This window comes from Hydra viridissima, unplaced genomic scaffold (genome assembly GCF_058129835.1).
Source record: "Hydra viridissima isolate aposymbiotic clone 2 unplaced genomic scaffold, HvirCarnegie_v1 scaffold_15, whole genome shotgun sequence".
In the NCBI taxonomy this organism is placed as follows: Eukaryota; Metazoa; Cnidaria; class Hydrozoa; order Anthoathecata; family Hydridae; genus Hydra; species Hydra viridissima.
Genome location: NW_028324314.1, coordinates 2,094,945 through 2,113,767, shown reverse-complemented (window position 1 = coordinate 2,113,767; position 18,823 = coordinate 2,094,945). Strand labels below are relative to the sequence as shown.

Sequence of the window (18,823 nt, the reverse complement as noted above, 5' to 3'; positions counted from 1 at the left end):
TGAGACATTCTCTATCGACATAAGTTATTTCAGAAACATTTTTCTGTCCACTTACTTTGACATAATTTTATGTCTGAGACATTCTCTATCGACATAAGTTATTTCAGAAACATTTTTCTGTCCACATACTTTGACATAATTTTATGTCTGAGACATTTTCTATCGACATAAGTTATTTCAGAAACATTTTTCTGTCCACATATTTTGACATAAAATTATATCTGAGACATTTTCTGCCGACATAAATTATGTCAGACACATTTTCTATCCACATATTTTGACATAATTTCATGTCTGAGACATTTGCTGTTTCTTATTTTAGAAGAAAAAATCTTACAACTTTATTGCTCATTTCAGATTAAATTGACGAGTAAAACAAAAGTCTCGATTTCCCCTTATTAGAATGTAAAAACTTAGTCTCAAACTTAGTTTTTATTACTGAATGTGGTTTTTATTATATGGCGTCCTGTGCCACATTAGAAATTATGTTAAGTAGAAAGAAAAGTAGAACTTTTAAAGGGTCGAACCATTTACAGCATAAATTCGACGATCTAATCGTCTACAGCATAATAAAAATAGAAAATAACTCTTTGTCAAAATATTTAATTCCGTTCCAGGATAGGTCGAATAATTTATGGTCGAAGCAAACCTTACTAAAAATTTAATTTTTCACAAGCGCGGCGTTTCAGGTTAAAATAGAGTAACCATAGGACAACCGACAATTTCAAGCAGCGGTTAGAATGCAATTTTTAGCCGTAAGAAAATCTCTGGCGAAAATTTATCTTTTAATTTAACCGAACCGTCAGAATCGTTTTTTGAAGAGTAGTGATTTTAACCGAAAATTTATTTCAAATAATACAAATATTAATGATAATGTTTGGTTGTTAAAATTTTTTTTTCTCTTACACGTTTTTTAAAGAGAAATATCCCTTTTCAGATTGTAAATGATACAACTCAAACAAATTAACTGGCAATTAAATGCCTTAGAATCAAATATTTCTGTCTGCTCGCCTCAATCAAACCACATGGCATTATAGGTTGCTAAAATTTGGAAAATTGGCATTTTTTTTTTTATCCAATGGTATTTTATGGTCTTTTAGCTTTATTTTGGCATTTTGACACAGAAAAATTTAAATTCTTAAAAAAGTATTTATTTTGGAAAAAAAGTTGAAATTAATTTTTGCCCCTCAAGAATTTTTAAGGATAATAAAAAACACCTTTTGACTTCCGATCCGAAGATTAACTAGTTGAATTTATTGATGAAATTTGTTCAAAATAAAGTGACGGAATCATTTTGAAACAGCCGCGATATGAAAAAGGGCATTATTATGGCATTTTACATTCACGCTTTTGGCATTTCACATGTAAAAAATGTTGGCAACACTGAATTTAATTGTTAATTAAAACGACTAAAATATGACGACTTGGAATGCTCGCTTCCACGTTTGAGACATTAAAACGATTTTCCTAGCCACATTAAAAAAACTCTTAATGCTGGAGCCTTTTGATCCAAATGCTATTCAGTTGTAGATTTTTATATCACGGCCCTTTTAATCATAATTCTATTCTCAAAATTAACTTTGACATTTTGTGCTAGAACTCTGTCAAATACTGTGCTAACTCAAAAGCAAAAAGAATTTTATTTACGTTATTATAGTTTTTTATTTTTATGTTTCAACTCTAAAAAGGTTTTTAGAACTCGATTCTTGCGCCATAAAAAATTGAGTAATAGAAAATGTGAAATGTTCAGATTTTTAAACAAAATTTATTTTATCAATTAAATCTAGATTGTTTTTTACCACCATAATAGAGTCTAAGAAATCATTTGAAATGCAAGTACGTAGATGGCTATAAACCAAAGCGAATCCAGAGAAACCACGTTCAACTTTTACGCTGGAGAACGCTGCACCATAAACTACTTGCGAGATTTCATAGAGCCGATTCCATTTCGGTTTCTGGTTTTTCTTCCAGTACGCAAGAATGTTGAATTCAACGTCTAATGATACTCGTGGTTTATTAAGAGTCCATTTCAATATTAATTGACGAATATCTTGATCTGATTCTAAAGCTGCATTAGCAACACCTTGTCTGATTACTCCTCCAGTATATTCAATGAAACGGAGTACTTTTTCAGCATCAATTTCTTCTGAGTTCATCGGAATCATCTCTTCAGAGGTATTTGAGGAATATGACGCATTTAATTGAATGGATTCTTCTGTTGATGAAGAACTTGATTGTTCTCGTTGAGTACAAAGTTTTTGATGGATTTTGATTAGCTGTATAATTCCTCTATTCAACATTTCTGTATTAAACAGTTGATGACCCGATGTAAAGCAAAATCTATGATCCAGAACTAAAGCAGTAATAAATGCTTCACATTTAAAAAAAACTTGTTCTCGTGTATTGATTGCGTTGGTAAGTAGTATTTTTAATCCCAAATCACCTGCTGGAACGTCCTCATTTTCTATTTTCATTTGAATCCATCGAACGTAGAATTCACTAATTGATAATTTTGCGGATTGAAAATCCATCGTAGCCGAATGTATTGGTAAAAATGCATCGAAATATTCATCTATTAAGCTCCATGAAGCATCATTTAATTTTAATTGGTCGTGTCTTAGCCTTTGATATGCTTCTGCGTTGGTATGGAAATCTTCTATCATCAAAAACGTGGAATCCCAGCATAGTTCAATGTCTACACGAGGTTTTTTTAGATTTTTAAATGCTTGAATATATGCTACTTTTTTGGATTCGATAGCAACTTTTCTGATGTTATTTAATGCATCTTCAAACATTGATGTTACGTCCTTAGCAGCTAGCTGACACACATGTGCGCCACAAAACACGGCTGAACAGAACGATCCAACTGATTTTTCAAAACAAACAGTGTGGGCTTCACTATAATTCCCTTCTTCATTCTCTAAAGCGCCAATATCAATTTCCTCGTCTTCGAAATCTATAAATTCGTCACCATAAATTTCAAGGATCACTTTCATTTGAACTTGTGCATTTTGAAGAATTTTTGAAGCCTTCGTCATGTTCTTTTCTTGATCTGTGCAAGTTGCGTAGATATCATTAGCACATTTTCCAATTTTTCCAATTACATTTTCTAACTGAGCAGCTAAAGTTTCGCCAAACTGTCGATCTTCTTGAGTAAGTATGCCTAAGGTTCTGCCAGCTATTTGCCCGTCCTTCACATATCTGCAGCTAACTCCAAACACGTTTCTTCCATATCGCGACGCACTATCAAACATCAACGAGACAAGAACATTTTCAGTTTCTTCCCTTATGAACGAAAAAATATTTTCACGCGCAAGTTGAATGCAGCGTTTCATGCTGTGACGATTTATAACAATTTTGAATTCTTTGAGTGCATTTTTCACTAAAGACAATTGTCCGATTTCATCAGCTGACGCGAAAGACAAGTTACGGTTCATCATTAACTTAATCATTTCTCTAATTAATTGATTTACATCATCATCCAGCTTGATTCATTTAATTAATTGAGTCTCATCGCCTATTCGATTCCTTACAGCCGAAGTAGCTTCAACAAAGTCGATTTCGCCTGCTTTTTCTTTGTGTTTTCGAAGAAGGTGATCTTTGAGCTTAATTAACTTGTCTTTGTAAAATTTTTTGCACATTTTACACTTTCCTCCTTCTTTAATAATTTCAAATTGACTTTTCACTTGTTTGTGCAATTAATCATTCTCCATATTAGTCTTTAAATCTTAAGGAAAACAAAATCAGTGACAAGAAAATAGTTATTCCAAGATCTATTTCTACCACAGGACAATCGTTTAAACCGCGAAAAATGAATAATTAGATTAATAATCGTTATTTAATGTGGCTAGGAAAATCGTTTTAATGTCTCAAACGTGGAAGCGAGCATTCCAAGTCGTCATATTTTAGTCGTTTTAATTAACAATTAAATTCAGTGTTGCCAACATTTTTTACATGTGAAATGCCAAAAGCGTGAATGTAAAATGCCATAATAATGCCCTTTTTCATATCGCGGCTGTTTCAAAATGATTCCGTCACTTTATTTTGAACAAATTTCATCAATAAATTCAACTAGTTAATCTTCGGATCGGAAGTCAAAAGGTGTTTTTTATTATCCTTAAAAATTCTTGAGGGGCAAAAATTAATTTCAACTTTTTTTCCAAAATAAATACTTTTTTAAGAATTTAAATTTTTCTGTGTCAAAATGCCAAAATAAAGCTAAAAGACCATAAAATACCATTGGATAAAAAAAAAAATGCCAATTTTCCAAATTTTAGCAACCTATAATGCCATGTGGTTTGATTGAGGCGAGCAGACAGAAATATTTGATTCTAAGGCATTTAATTGCCAGTTAATTTGTTTGAGTTGTATCATTTACAATCTGAAAAGGGATATTTCTCTTTAAAAAACGTGTAAGAGAAAAAAAAATTTTAACAACCAAACATTATCATTAATATTTGTATTATTTGAAATAAATTTTCGGTTAAAATCACTACTCTTCAAAAAACGATTCTGACGGTTCGGTTAAATTAAAAGATAAATTTTCGCCAGAGATTTTCTTACGGCTAAAAATTGCATTCTAACCGCTGCTTGAAATTGTCGGTTGTCCTATGGTTACTCTATTTTAACCTGAAACGCCGCGCTTGTGAAAAATTAAATTTTTAGTAAGGTTTGCTTCGACCATAAATTATTCGACCTATCCTGGAACGGAATTAAATATTTTGACAAAGAGTTATTTTCTATTTTTATTATGCTGTAGACGATTAGATCGTCGAATTTATGCTGTAAATGGTTCGACCCTTTAAAAGTTCTACTTTTCTTTCTACTTAACATAATTTCTAATGTGGCACAGGACGCCATATAATAAAAACCACATTCAGTAATAAAAACTAAGTTTGAGACTAAGTTTTTACATTCTAATAAGGGGAAATCGAGACTTTTGTTTTACTCGTCAATTTAATCTGAAATGAGCAATAAAGTTGTAAGATTTTTTCTTCTAAAATAAGAAACAGCAAATGTCTCAGACATGAAATTATGTCAAAATATGTGGATAGAAAATGTGTCTGACATAATTTATGTCGGCAGAAAATGTCTCAGATATAATTTTATGTCAAAATATGTGGACAGAAAAATGTTTCTGAAATAACTTATGTCGATAGAAAATGTCTCAGACAAAAAATTATGTCAAAGTATGTGGACAGAAAAATGTTTCTGAAATAACTTATGTCGATAGAGAATGTCTCAGACATAAAATTATGTCAAAGTAAGTGGACAGAAAAATGTTTCTGAAATAACTTATGTCGATAGAAAATGTCTCAGACATAAAATTATGTCAAAGTATGTGGACAGAAAAATGTTTCTGAAATAACTTATGTCGATAGAGAATGTCTCAGACATAAAATTTTGTCAAAGTAAGTGGACAGAAAAATGTTTCTGAAATAACTTATGTCGATAGAGAATGTCTCAGACATAAAATTATGTCAAAGTAAGTGGACAGAAAAATGTTTCTGAAATAACTTATGTCGACAGAAAATTTGTCTCGGACGCATAGGACAGATAGCAACTCTGTTGCTTAGTCGTAGTATATGGAAGAACGGCCCAACAAAACTAGGTGGGTCATCTCAATTTTGCACTGGATGCATTAACTTTTTTTGCTTGACGCAAGTTATCTTGCAGCGTCTTTTTATTTCTTAACATCTACTGTAAAAACACTTTTTTTTTTTTACACTTCAAAATAGTCAATATCAGGACTAAAAATTTTCCCAAAATGCTAGTTAATACCTTTTCATTCTAATTACATTGGTTTTAAACAGTTTTATTCCTATTTGAAATTCCATGTCAAATAAAATTATTCTTTAACTTTCACATTTCTTTAACAATAGTATTTTGGTAGGTACCAGAAACACATTTTAGAAACGAACATTTAATGTTTAAATACGAAATACCAGTATTTGTTGTTTATCTATTTATTTAAACTCTCAATTTTTGTTATATACATTAGAATTTTTATCTTAATGAATTAAACAATCTTTAATGTACCTAAAAAGGTATAAATGACAAAAGGCAATATTTGCTGCCTATTCAAAATGGCTATAATAAATGAAAAATGGAACATAATGGTGATTTGTAATGAGAAAACAGGTGAAAGATATGCAGATAATTTGTATAAGGTTCTGACTGCTTTAGAAGGATAAAAATGATATACTGGGTAATATAGGAGTTGCAACATCAAAAGCTATTACAAACTCCGAAATTATTTTTTTTCTGATTTCAGAAGAGTATGAGAACTCACATTCTTGTAAAGCAGAATACAGACTCGCTAAGGGCATGCAGTTATAAGAACAACAAAAAAATCATGCCCATAGAGATGGAAAATTACTAGCCTGCAGAAGGTTCTGTTTTGCGTTTATACGTAATAGAGGAGATTTGTAATAGATTGTTTGAAGATAAAGAAAAAAATATGGTGAAAATAATGATGGCGATAGAGACAAATCTTATTATATTTTCCAATCCTATTGGAAAAGGATTTCGGAAAAATTGTCTTCAAGGTAAGTTTTATTTTGATCGCAGTTTAAATTATTTTTGAAAAAATAATTTATAGTTCATGCTGAGCTAATGTGATTTTTTATTAACTTGCATATTGAATTTTTCTGCAAGAAGAGGATAAATGCAATGAGATTTGTAAATTTTCTACCTACTCGATTTTCAAAGTTCATTTTTCTATTACCATCCACATTTAGAGTTTATTATGCACACAGTTGGAATAAACCATTCGATAATTTTTGTTAATTGATTTTTCTATCATTCAGAGATGATTCTAACAACTTCCGTTTAATTCTGTCTTTTCTTTTTAATTCTTTCACTTTCATTAAATTTAAATAACAAAACATTAGAATACCTTTTAAATACCAAATATGTAACAAATAATTAACTTTAAAGTACTCAACTCTAAAGTTAAAAGCGTGAAATATTTCGTTGGGCGCGTGCTTCATTTTGATTAAATTGAAATCTTTGTTCAATAAGAAGTTTAGTTGGGGTTTGTTTAAGTAAAATGGGAGAGGAAGAGCGTTTGAATCCTGATAATAGTTTTAAATTAGTGATGAAAAACTCTTTAGCTCTAACATTGCGATTGAGATAACTTTGCTTTACCAAAACTGCCGTTAGATTATTATTAAAAGCTCGAACATTAAAAAAACAATTGTGGGTGCTCAACATTTTAAAATTTTTTTCACTAGCTCTAGTTATTAATATTATTACATGTGATTGGTGATCGGCAAGCGTAAATCATGTTGTCGGAGAGACCTCTTTAAGTTTTTAAACACCTACCTATCGCATTGGTTTAGGGCAGGAATTGACTAACCATTGTGACATGTGGTAGGTTGAAAAAACCTGTCGCTCCTGTAGCCGTGTGAGGCTGAACTCAGGTCACTGCCAGTCGATCGAATTGATAGGGAACTAAAACATATGTATGACTATTGTGACAGTTTCATAAGGTGTGATGGAGACAATACCAATATAACACACTTTTTGATGTTATAAATATGTAATAAAACAAATTAGTAAGTTTCTCACACTTTTTAAACATGTCAAATATCTCTTTTAAACCCAAACAGAATCGTGAGCAAAATTGTAATTAAGATTGCACCTGATTTTTGAAAAAATCTAGCAATAAGCCTTGTGATTTTTTTTTGTATATTAATAAAACATTATTTGGTGTTTTGGCCTCAAAGTTGTGGCAGACAAAAAACATCATGCTATGATTATGTTCTTGCATTCATAAACACCACCAACATTATTTAAATGAATGACCCGTGAAGAAATTTGCTGTTTTGTTAAACGACGCATTTATTTATAATTTATGTAAAGAATTAGATTACTAGTTCTTTGAAAAAATACGTGTGCCAATAAAATTTTTTTCTTGAACTGTCTGAATATTATTAAGTTTGTAAATGAACATTCAGAAAAGACAAATTTTGAAACCCAAAAAAGATCGACCCAGTGTTAAAAAAATTTTATATAAGTTATATTTTGAATCTTTCTATATAGATCTAAGGAAAACGTTAAGTAAAAGTGCATTATTGTTGGTGACTTTATAGAGAGTAGCAACTTGCTTCAAAACTTTATACCAGGTTTTATCTATATGCGTTTTCTTTACCTCAGATGATATAGTACACAAACAACACACACTATGTTACTCAACATTGTTTCACAAATTATTTTAAAGTACAACAACCAGCTGTTATGAAAGTTTTCAACTTTTCAGATGGTTTGCACTTTTTTCTTATTTTGGATGTAAGAACATAATCAACGTGTGATAAATTGGAGTATCATTTAATATGTTAATAGGATGATAATAACAGCAGATTATTGTAAAGTTTCCAATATAAGCAGGGTAATGAATTGTATATAAGTTTTTAAATTTTCTTGTGGATTATCACAAAATTCTAAAACTATTTTATTGGTATGTCAAATGGTTAAACTTTAAATAATTAAACTATGACAACTTCAAAATAATGTCAAAAATTCACCCAGTTGAAATATTAGATTCTTAAAAAATACCAAGGTTCCCAGTAAACATTGGGACGTTCTCGTAAACATTAGGACGTTCTCATTAAAAATTGGGACTGAAATGGGACGAATTTACCAGGTCTACGGACGTTTCTACAACATCCTTGGAGGTCTCTATTATAGAAAGAACTTTCACTTCCTTAGAAACACGTCTTTACAAACGCTTAAAACGGTCATCTTGACAAAGGTAGCTTTGCAAGAAAAGAACAGTTTCGAAGCGGTTTGTAAAAAAAACAGAATCTTTTGGAAAAAAAGATAAACTGAAACAAGAAATCCCTTTATTGATAAAAAAAACAAAACAAAAAAGACAAAAAAAACAAGCATGATCATTAAAAACAATAAGTAGCCTGATTAAAATCATATATTGTATTTATTTACTGAAATCATATATTAGTATGTGTAGAAAATTTCAAGTTATAACGCCTTATATTATCTAAATATTTTTCAAGTTTTAAGACCTTACATTATCTGTTGACTTTTACTATAAAACTTAAAAGATAAATGCCTCAAATCTGTCTTAAATGATACCACTGTCAAAGATGTTAATTATCAGTCATGTAATGGCTTTATTATTTGTTTTAATATAAATGAGATCTTTGTAATACTATAAAAGTATAATAGACAAAGGCTATAGTATAATAAAAGTATAACAAATAAAGGCTTATTACATGACTTTAATAGCTTTAACTGAAAGCTATGAGGTTTAAACTCAGACTTATAATTTAGTTTTATAAATAATTTTTACCAACCTGTAGCACCTTTTCTCATTGGATATAGGTTAAGAACAAAATCAACAGGATAGCAGGACAGGGTTAAAGTGGTAGAGTTCGCACGTTTCACGGCAGATATCAGCAGAAACTTTGAGGTTGCACACAATGACATATATTAACTAGATATCTTTACTCGCGCTTCCGCAGTGAAGCAAATTTTGTGCCAGCCAGGGTGCGTATTCACCAAACTTTCGTAAATCTTGCGCAGGTCAACTAAGTTAACGGAAACCGTACGTTCATGCAACTATTTTGTGCTCACCAATATTTTGCAATAATTCCATAACTTTAGTGCTGCGCGTTAGTTGCGCTGAACTTTCGCAAAAATTTACGCAAAAAATAAACCAAGTTTTCGTAATTAAAAAAAAAGCAACAAAAAACAACGTTATGAACTATGATTGTAATACTTAATAAGACACGTGCCTTTTTACAAAAACGTTGCGAAGAAGAACATATATTTGATAATGATATTTATTTATCTTTACATGATGTTTTATCATTATGATACAGTTATTTTTTGTTAATACCTTTTATTATTTTGATACACTTGTTAAAATATATATAACCGCTTAACTGTGTCTGACGGATATATCCGCCTTTCAAGGGTGTAGCTCTTCGTGTGTCTGACGGATATATCCGTTTATTGGAACTGTAGGCTTATATGTGTCTGACGGATATTTCCGCATTTTGGAACTATTGCACCATTTGTGACTGACGGATATTTCCGTTTTTTACGAATTAATCAACAGATCAGATATGATAAGTTCAAAGCAAGTTTGTTTATTTATGTTATGTAATAGCTTTTAACAAAAGTATGGTCTTCATTTTATACTCTAGAGTTTTTTCAAAATATGGCTAATAGCTTTATATGACAATGCTTTAGTTTAGTGGAAAAGTAAACATGGCTTCGGCTAGAAAATCTGACCCTAATAGAAGTAATTATTCTGTTCAAGATCTAATTGAATACATGGGACAAAGCGATAAATTATCTGATATTAGTTCTAATGATGGTTCTTCTAATGAAGGTTCAGTTAAATCTGTTACAGAAGAAGAAATAATTTGCTCATCATCAGCAGATGATGATAGTGAAACTGGCCTTCTTGACACTGATGTAATGCAATTGGAACAAGATAATACAAACGATGAACCGAATTGGGTTAAAATAGACGGTTATAAAGCAAATTTTGCTAAATTTGAGGGTAATCCAGGACCTCATCCAAGTTTTATAGTTATTAGTAGTCCTCTTACTATATTTGAAGCATTTGTAACAGACGACCTCGTTGATTTTATTGTCGAGCAAAGTAACCTTTTCGCAGTACAATATCGTAAAAGAAATATAATTAAAGATAGATCTCAAGTTCAAAAATGGATACCTTTAGTCAGAAACGACATCAGGCTCTATATAGCATTCATTTTATATCGTGGAATCTTATGGAAACCAACAAATGCTATGTATTTTTCAACAAACCCTCTGTTTGACACACCACTTATAAGAAAAGTATTGTATTTTGATAGGTTTTGTCTTATTGAGAAGTTTCTTCATTTTGTTATTAACAGTAGTTTGCCAATAAATTTCTGTAAAATAGCAAAAATTAAACCGATCTATGATTATCTAGTAAATAAATTCAAAACTCTGTATATACCAAATAAAAATATATCAATAGACGAATCACTGCTGCTTTGGAAAGGTCATTTGAGCTGGAAGCAATACATTCCAAGCAAGCGTTCCAGATTTGGAATGAAGTCCTTTGCATTATGTGAATCAGCTACTGGCTATACATCTTATGAAATTTGCAAAGTATTGCTGGTTCATAATACTGATTGCATTGGTACATTACGTAAAAATCGCAAACAGTTACCGTAGGATACAAAGAATGCTTAAATTAAAATTGGTGATATTTTAGTTCGATATAATGCTAAAACAAATATAATGTGTACCAAATGGAGAGACAAGAAAGATGTGCACATGCTGAGTACCTGTGTTCAAAATGATACAATCACTGTTAATAGAGCTGGCAGAGAAAAAAATATTCCTCTAGTGATACATGAATATAACAGAAACATGGGTGGTGTTGACCGATCTGATCAAATGTTGACAACATATGAATCCGAAAGAAAAAGACAAAAAAAATGGTACAAAAAGATTTTTATGCATTTGATAAGCGTTTTTGCATTCAATGCAAATATTATAAACAGTAAGTTATCACCTAATATAATATCCTTACAGTTTAGAGAGTCCATTATCAAAGAGAGCATTGTCAAATACCATGAATCAATCGAGAAAAAAAGAAGTCGAACTCGAGTTTACCTTCTCCTTTAAGATTAATAAAGCGTCATTTTGTTGATGCTATACCAGCAACAGAAAAAAATATGAAACCAAGTAGAAGGTGCGTTGTCTGCTCTGAAAACAATATTAGATCAGATACCCGATATATGTGTCAAGACTGTAATGTTGGTTTGTGTGTTGTGCCTTGTTTTAAAACTTACCATACAAAAGAAAAATTTAAAGGTTTTTGTAAATAATTGAACTTTTGTTATCATATTTTAAATGTCTTACAAATCTTTGTTTTATTTTTTTTTTGCCTATAAAATTTAGTTCCTCGTTGATATTATCAAGAAATGTTAAATGCTATTAGGTTTCTTTTTTTGTTTTTTTTTTTCAGTTTTGGGCGTACTAAGCGAAAATTAATTAAACAGTTTAAAGAAATTGTAAACAAAAATATTTTGCCGTAAATAACAAAGCAATTTTTAAAATTACGCCACAGTTAAGGGAATAATTTATATATGTTAACATTCTTTATGGTAAATCAATCTGAAAATAGAACTACATATGCATAATAATAATAATATAACGCCATTCTTATTATTTTTTGATTTTAAAGTTACGCCAAAATTAAGGCAAAGTTAAGGCAGCAAACGTAATTTTTCTAGCGTAAACTGAGCTGAGCAAGTTTCTAAAAAGTCTGGGAGCTTATTCACCAAACTTTTTTTTTGCGTAAGTTTGGCGTAAGTTCAAAACTGTAAAAGTCGTATTCACCAAACATGCGCAGTTGCGCTTCAAAAAAACTTTCGTAAGTTTTTGCGTAAGTTCAACCCTCAATTATCGGTATTCACTAAACTGAAATGGTATTCACTAAACTTTTTAGAAATTTGCTCAGCTCAATTTACGCAAGAAAAGTTACGCTTGCTATGAGCTGCCTTAACTTTGGCGTAACTTTAAAATCAATAAATAATAAGAATAGCGTTGTATTTTTATGATAAATATGAAGTTCTATTGTCAGATTGATATGTTATTAGGGCTCTTAACATATGTAAACTATATATATTATAGCAAGGGTTAACAATAATCACAGATATTAACAAAAAATAACTGCATCATAATGACATAACATCTTATTAAGATGTTGTATTATTATATATGTTAGGCTTAATATATCTTATATTGTAGGAAACTATTCAGACTTTCCCTGAGACACTAAGGAGTCACTGTTTTTTTTATGAACTTGATAATATTTTTTCCATATGACTGTGAATCATACAATTTATAAACTACACTCACCTTTTGTACAGTTTTACAACTATGTACATTAACATCCACACATATTTAACACTTTACATACTTTAACAACTACACACACGCTAATTGCATTTTGAAGACGTTATTCACGACAGTATATAATGATATAGCATCTTATATGACATGATATATTGTCATATTATTAGTATCACATAATATAACATCTTGTAACATTATATATATGTATATATATATATATATATATATAGATATAGATATATATATATATATATATATATATATATATATATATGTAATGTTACATTATAAAGATGTTATATTATGTATAATATCTTTATAAGATATTATACATAATATCTGTTAATACCTGTTTGTAAACATAACTGCACCAGTCTCTGTACAACAATATAACATCTTTTAAAGATGTAATGTTATTGTTGTTAAATATATGTTCTTCTTCACAACTTTTTTTTAAAAAGGTACATGTCTTATTAAGTATTAAGATCATAGTTTATAGCTTTGTTTTAACAGCTTTATAAAAATTTAGTCAAAATGGATATTCCAATTATTCTAACTGCACATGGTCAAGATCATCTTTGGCGTGAGACTCAACGTGTTGCTTTAAGCGATTACTCTGATGTGGAATGTATTCAAAAATTTCGTTTACCAAAAAATAATATAAGAGATATTGTCAACACTTTACACAATGATTTATCACCAATCACATTGAGAAGCAACCCAATATATACAGAAGCAAAAGTACTAATAGCGCAAAGGTTTTTGTCAACTGGGAGTTTTCAAGCAGTTATTGGTATGAATTATTAGTCAATTCAAAAAAAGATTAGCTACAATCTTATGATTTTTTTATTGTTAAATATGCTTGTTATTAATGGATTGTTACAAATGGAGCTTAAAGGCGGTGCTTTACCCAGGGTTTTTAAACCCTGCAATACATAGCAAACCTTGAGGTAGCAAAAATCCCATGGAAAACCTCAACAACTCTGTTTACAGAAAATATGCTTTTTCCATTTCTGTCCCATAGTTTATGTTTTTTTTTTAAAGAATGGCTTGTTAATACAGATAGCAATGAATTTGCAAGATATTTGTTGTTGTAAAACTTTTCGCTTTTTAGTAAAAATAATGTTTTAATTTGCATAAACAAAATCTTCAGGATAACCAGGAAAAATTATGTAGAAGTTCAGGGAGTTTCAAAAGTTAAACTTGGGGGGAAATGTTCTTTACTCATGGAAAACTTAGAGAAAAACTTTTAAAATTGGAATGGCAACCCTGTTTAAAGACTAATCATGTTCACTTATTTAAAAATAACTTTATTCTTTTTTCAGTTTATCAATCGTTATGAAGCAAAATTAAATATCTTTTTTCTTTATATTTAAATATGATGCTTCATTATTATATAGCAAAAATCAAACAAACCCTAATTTTTTTAAACTTAACATAATAGATTGTGTTAAAAGATTAATTTTTACACTGCACCCTTCTACTATTCCTATAATGTGATTTTATATTTTGCAGACTTTTGGTAAGGTGGCTGAATTTTTCAAATTATTTGGAGTTTAACCTTGTCAAAGTTCACTTTTTTCTTTTTTAACTAACTTGCTTTTGTTTTATTGAATATAATGGTCAATATGCATATATCGTCCACATGTTGTTTCATGTAAATTTAGGTGACACCTCTCATGTAAGCCAGTCAAGCTGTAGTCGCATTCTTCATCAGTTTTGCAAATATTTTATTCATCACTATCATCACCTTGTCAGATGGTATGATAGTCCAGAGGAGATGACTGAAACAAAGAGAAAGTACTTTCAATCATTTGGAGTTAAAGGTCTTCTTGGAGTAATAGATGGTACAATGATACAAATCAAAGGAGTTACTGGGGCTGATCAACCAGCATACATTTGCAGGTAAACTCATCTTTTTATTTTGATACCTGATCATTTTGATTTGATACCTGATCATTTTGATTATATTGCTTTAAGTCATTAGTCAAAAGTTTAAAGTGTGCACTGCTTGGCCTACTTACACAGGCATAGTTAACATGAGAAATTAAAAATTGCTTTTGTTTCACAAATTTATTCTGTCTATGTATGTTTGCATACAATGCATATAAGCTTCAAAAAAAATATTTCTGTTCTGCTATTCTTTGTAAAAAGATTATTTATTATTTCCTTTTTTTTTTAGATGCTAATGCTTTTTTAAGCTGTATTTTACTTCACATTGTTAAGTTATTATAAAGCGCTTCATGTTGTTAATAACATGTAAAAAAATATTTAATTTTCAAAGAGAAAATACTTCAATTTCACAAAGTGCGACATGTTTATTACTAAAATTGAAGTTTTTTTAAATATTTTAAATAGCACATCATAGTTCTTTAAAGTTTGAAAACATCAAGTTATTTAACGTAAGTGCTAAACTTAAAAAACAATATAATATAAGGTCATATAGTTTATAATAAAAGGTCACGTAAAAAAACAATATTTTGTTTTGGCTAAAGGTGACCAGTTGTTCTAACATGATGCCAATGTTTCCCGAAAAAGGTTTTTGCTGCTCTTTGATTTAAAACATTTTAACATCTTGATGATTTTTAACTTCTTTTTTTAGAAAAGGATATCCTGCTTTGAATTGTCAAGTTGTCATTGATGCTGATGGAAAGTTTTGAGATGTTGTTGCAAAGTATCCTGGATCGTGCTATGATGCCTTTATTTTTTCTAATTCTGCATTAAAACAAGCGTTAGAAAATGATCCAAATGCAGGCTTCCTTTTTGCAGACTCAGGATACGGGTTGTCACCAGTCATGATCACACCATTTAATCATCCAACTACACCAGACGAAATATATTTTAATAAAGTTCACCGTCAGGTACGTAGTGATGTAGAGCGAGCCATTGGACGTCTCAAAAACCGTTGGAGGTGTTTGCACAAAAGTGGTGGAACACTTCAGTACACCCTAACAACTTGCTGCAACATATTTTTTACTTGCATTTTACTGGAAAACTTTTGCATTTCCTTAGGACTAAAAATTCCAGATGACACTAACTTTGAGGACAATGATGAAGATTATGTGCAACCTGAACTAACTCAAACCAACCAAATTCGACTTGGTATTTTGACTTGGAGACTTGGTATATTCGACTTGGAGTCTCAGAACAAGGATACACCAAAAAGTTTACCCCACTACACCAAATGTCATGGAAATGGATTAATAAGATAGCATTAACATACTAAAGTGCAGAGTTTGCACATTGCCTGAAAGTTTCACATCGGAAACATCAAAAAATCATCCAGGCCCCCATGATGTGTTGTAGTTTTCGTATACAATTTTTCAATTTTTTAGATTTCAATGATAGAAGTAAATATTTATGACAAGTTTAATTGTATGTTAAATGAAAAAAGTTACAAGTTCTTTATAATATAATTGTAGATCAGATTAAGCAATTCTGAACACCTCTTTTCCTCTTTTGTTTATATGAAATTAAATGTAAGGTTTGCAAAATTGCTTTATATTATTGCATATATTGTTTTAGTAGTTAAAAACCTTAAATGATGTGCTAATTTTTTAAGCAAGAAATGTGTATATATCTTGCTTTATCTAGTTACGTGCAAATTTATTTTCTGTTAATAATAACATATAAGTTCAGTTCTTTATTTTCTGCCTCAGCCACAGCAATCTTTTCCAGTGAACAAGCAATTCTTTTAGTGGAGTTGGCAAAACTTTCTGTTGAGATTGCAATGCGAGTCAATGTTTCAGCAATACTTTAAAAGAAGAGGTTTTCGCTCGGAATAGAACGGCTGAGAACAGTGGCTATACTCTGTCCGGCTGCAGCAATTTCCTCACCAATTTTTGACATGCTAGCCATATATTTATCCACATTGGATGACGACAGCTTTCTACTAGTAGTTTTTCTCACCGGTTCTTTACATCGGTGATCCTATAAAGTATTGTTAAATTAGATAAGAAAAAAGCATAACGCACAGTAAAAAAAGTCACGACTTTTTAGTAAATATACAAACAAATAAGTTTTGCTTATTAAAGTTGAGACATAGTTGAATAAGAAGGCAAAATAAATGACCTATCCTAAGAAACTCTTAATGGTTGAACTTTTGATTTGTTAATCGTTTATTTCATTTTTACAAACCAAAACCAAAGTAAATTTCTTTAGCCAAGAAATTTTAAAAGAAAAAAAAACATTTTTTCATTTAAATATTTTTTTTTCAATTTGTTTTTTGTTAAAAAAGAATACAACGTTCTTTAATATTGTTTCACACACCCTAAAAGCATTTTCGATATTTTTTTCTCTAAAGTCAACTTTTTTCTGTAAAATGTACCTTTTTTTTTAATAACGGGATTTCAGAAGCAGTTTTATGTTGTAATATCAACAAAGGATCTGCAGATGGTGAAGAACCTGCAAGATGAACTTCTGTTGTTGAAGTATCAGGCGGAGTCAATAACTGAGAAGACTGCGATGAAGAAAATGAAGCAATTGAAGATAAAGATTGTCGCAAAGGAATTTTTCTCTTTGTAAAAGTTTGATTCTTTAAACATTTACAATTTTTTTTTTTTTTAAACAAAATAATAAAAATTTAATCACTTTTATATTGAACAAAAGAGGAAACAATGAAAAAAAATAGTAACAAATATCAACACAAGAATATAATGCTCAATATTAATTTCTACAAATAATGACTTTAATATTTATGCTCTTTGTATAAAAAAAATATTTACCTCGACAAAGTCTTCTTTCTCATCAAGCTGTGAAATATGTGTTTTGCTATATTCATTAAAACACTCCACGTTAAGTATTTCAGGCACAGTTTTGCTATTGGTCATCTAAGATAATATGACATAAAACAACTTCTTTAATAAAAAGCTATAGTGAACATGTTAACTTAAAGTGCAAGGTTAAGATATAGATCAAAATGTTTACAATTGCTGTTTTGTACATTAAGCGTGTGAAGATAATTCTTTGCAGAATAACTTTACCTTAATTAACTGATTGTTCATTTTTTCTACGGGTTGCAGAACAAAGTTCCCCGTTATCATATCAAAGTTAGCTTCTTCATCGTGATCTATTCTGCAGTGCTTTTGTTGAGTGTCAGTTCCTCCTGGAATTCCCTGAAATAAAGAGCAGCAATTTTTATAAATCTGTATCAAAACTTTTATAAACATAGACCTAACAGTTGGATATAAAAATTAAAGTTTAAAAAAATCATTATTTTCATTTGTAACGATTCTTCCGAAACCTGCTTTACTTAATAAAAAAGGTAAATGTATGAGTGTAAAATTTTAAAATATGTATCAATATACCATGTAGGAAACTTTTGGCATTTTGTTGACCAATTCTTAATCAATCAAGTTCAGTTCTTCACCACTTCCCATGCCTCCTCCTGTCTTACACAAACTAGAGGTAATACGAGCTGCTTTTGCCTTGCTGTCTGACTTTTGATCTGATAATTTCTTTTTACATTGTTGCACTGTTCTATCAGAACCAATTGAAGAAACATGATCAGCAATTTTGGACCATATCCCATCTTTTGTTAGCTTTGAAATCCTTGGAAAAAAAAATCAAATATAAACATTTACAAAACATGCACTACCTATTATATGAAGAAGCATTTAATACTCATATTACCATATTCAACCAGCAAATTAACTTAAATCTTGATATAATGTAATATTTTTTTAAATTGGTTGTTTAAACCGCCTGTAGTAACATTCAATTAAATCATGCTTAGATTTTCTGAATTCAAAAAATGAAAACAATGTCGAACTGATAATAAAGTTAAGCAAAATTTACAGCAAAACGTCTGATAAAAGAAGTTAGTTGGTGCAACATTGAAAGCAAGTGTAACAGTTAATTCTAGTTCAAAAGTTATAAAAATATAGTTAAAAATAAGTTTAATGCAGAAATTATGTTTAAGTTTAAATTTATT

General features: G+C 30.0%; 1 pseudogene; it reads right to left on the bottom strand.

The window, feature by feature from the left end:
* Positions 1-16,497: 16,497 nt before the first annotated feature.
* Positions 16,498-18,405, bottom strand: LOC149878130 (uncharacterized; annotated as a pseudogene).
* Between the last annotated feature and the right edge of the window lie 418 nt (positions 18,406-18,823).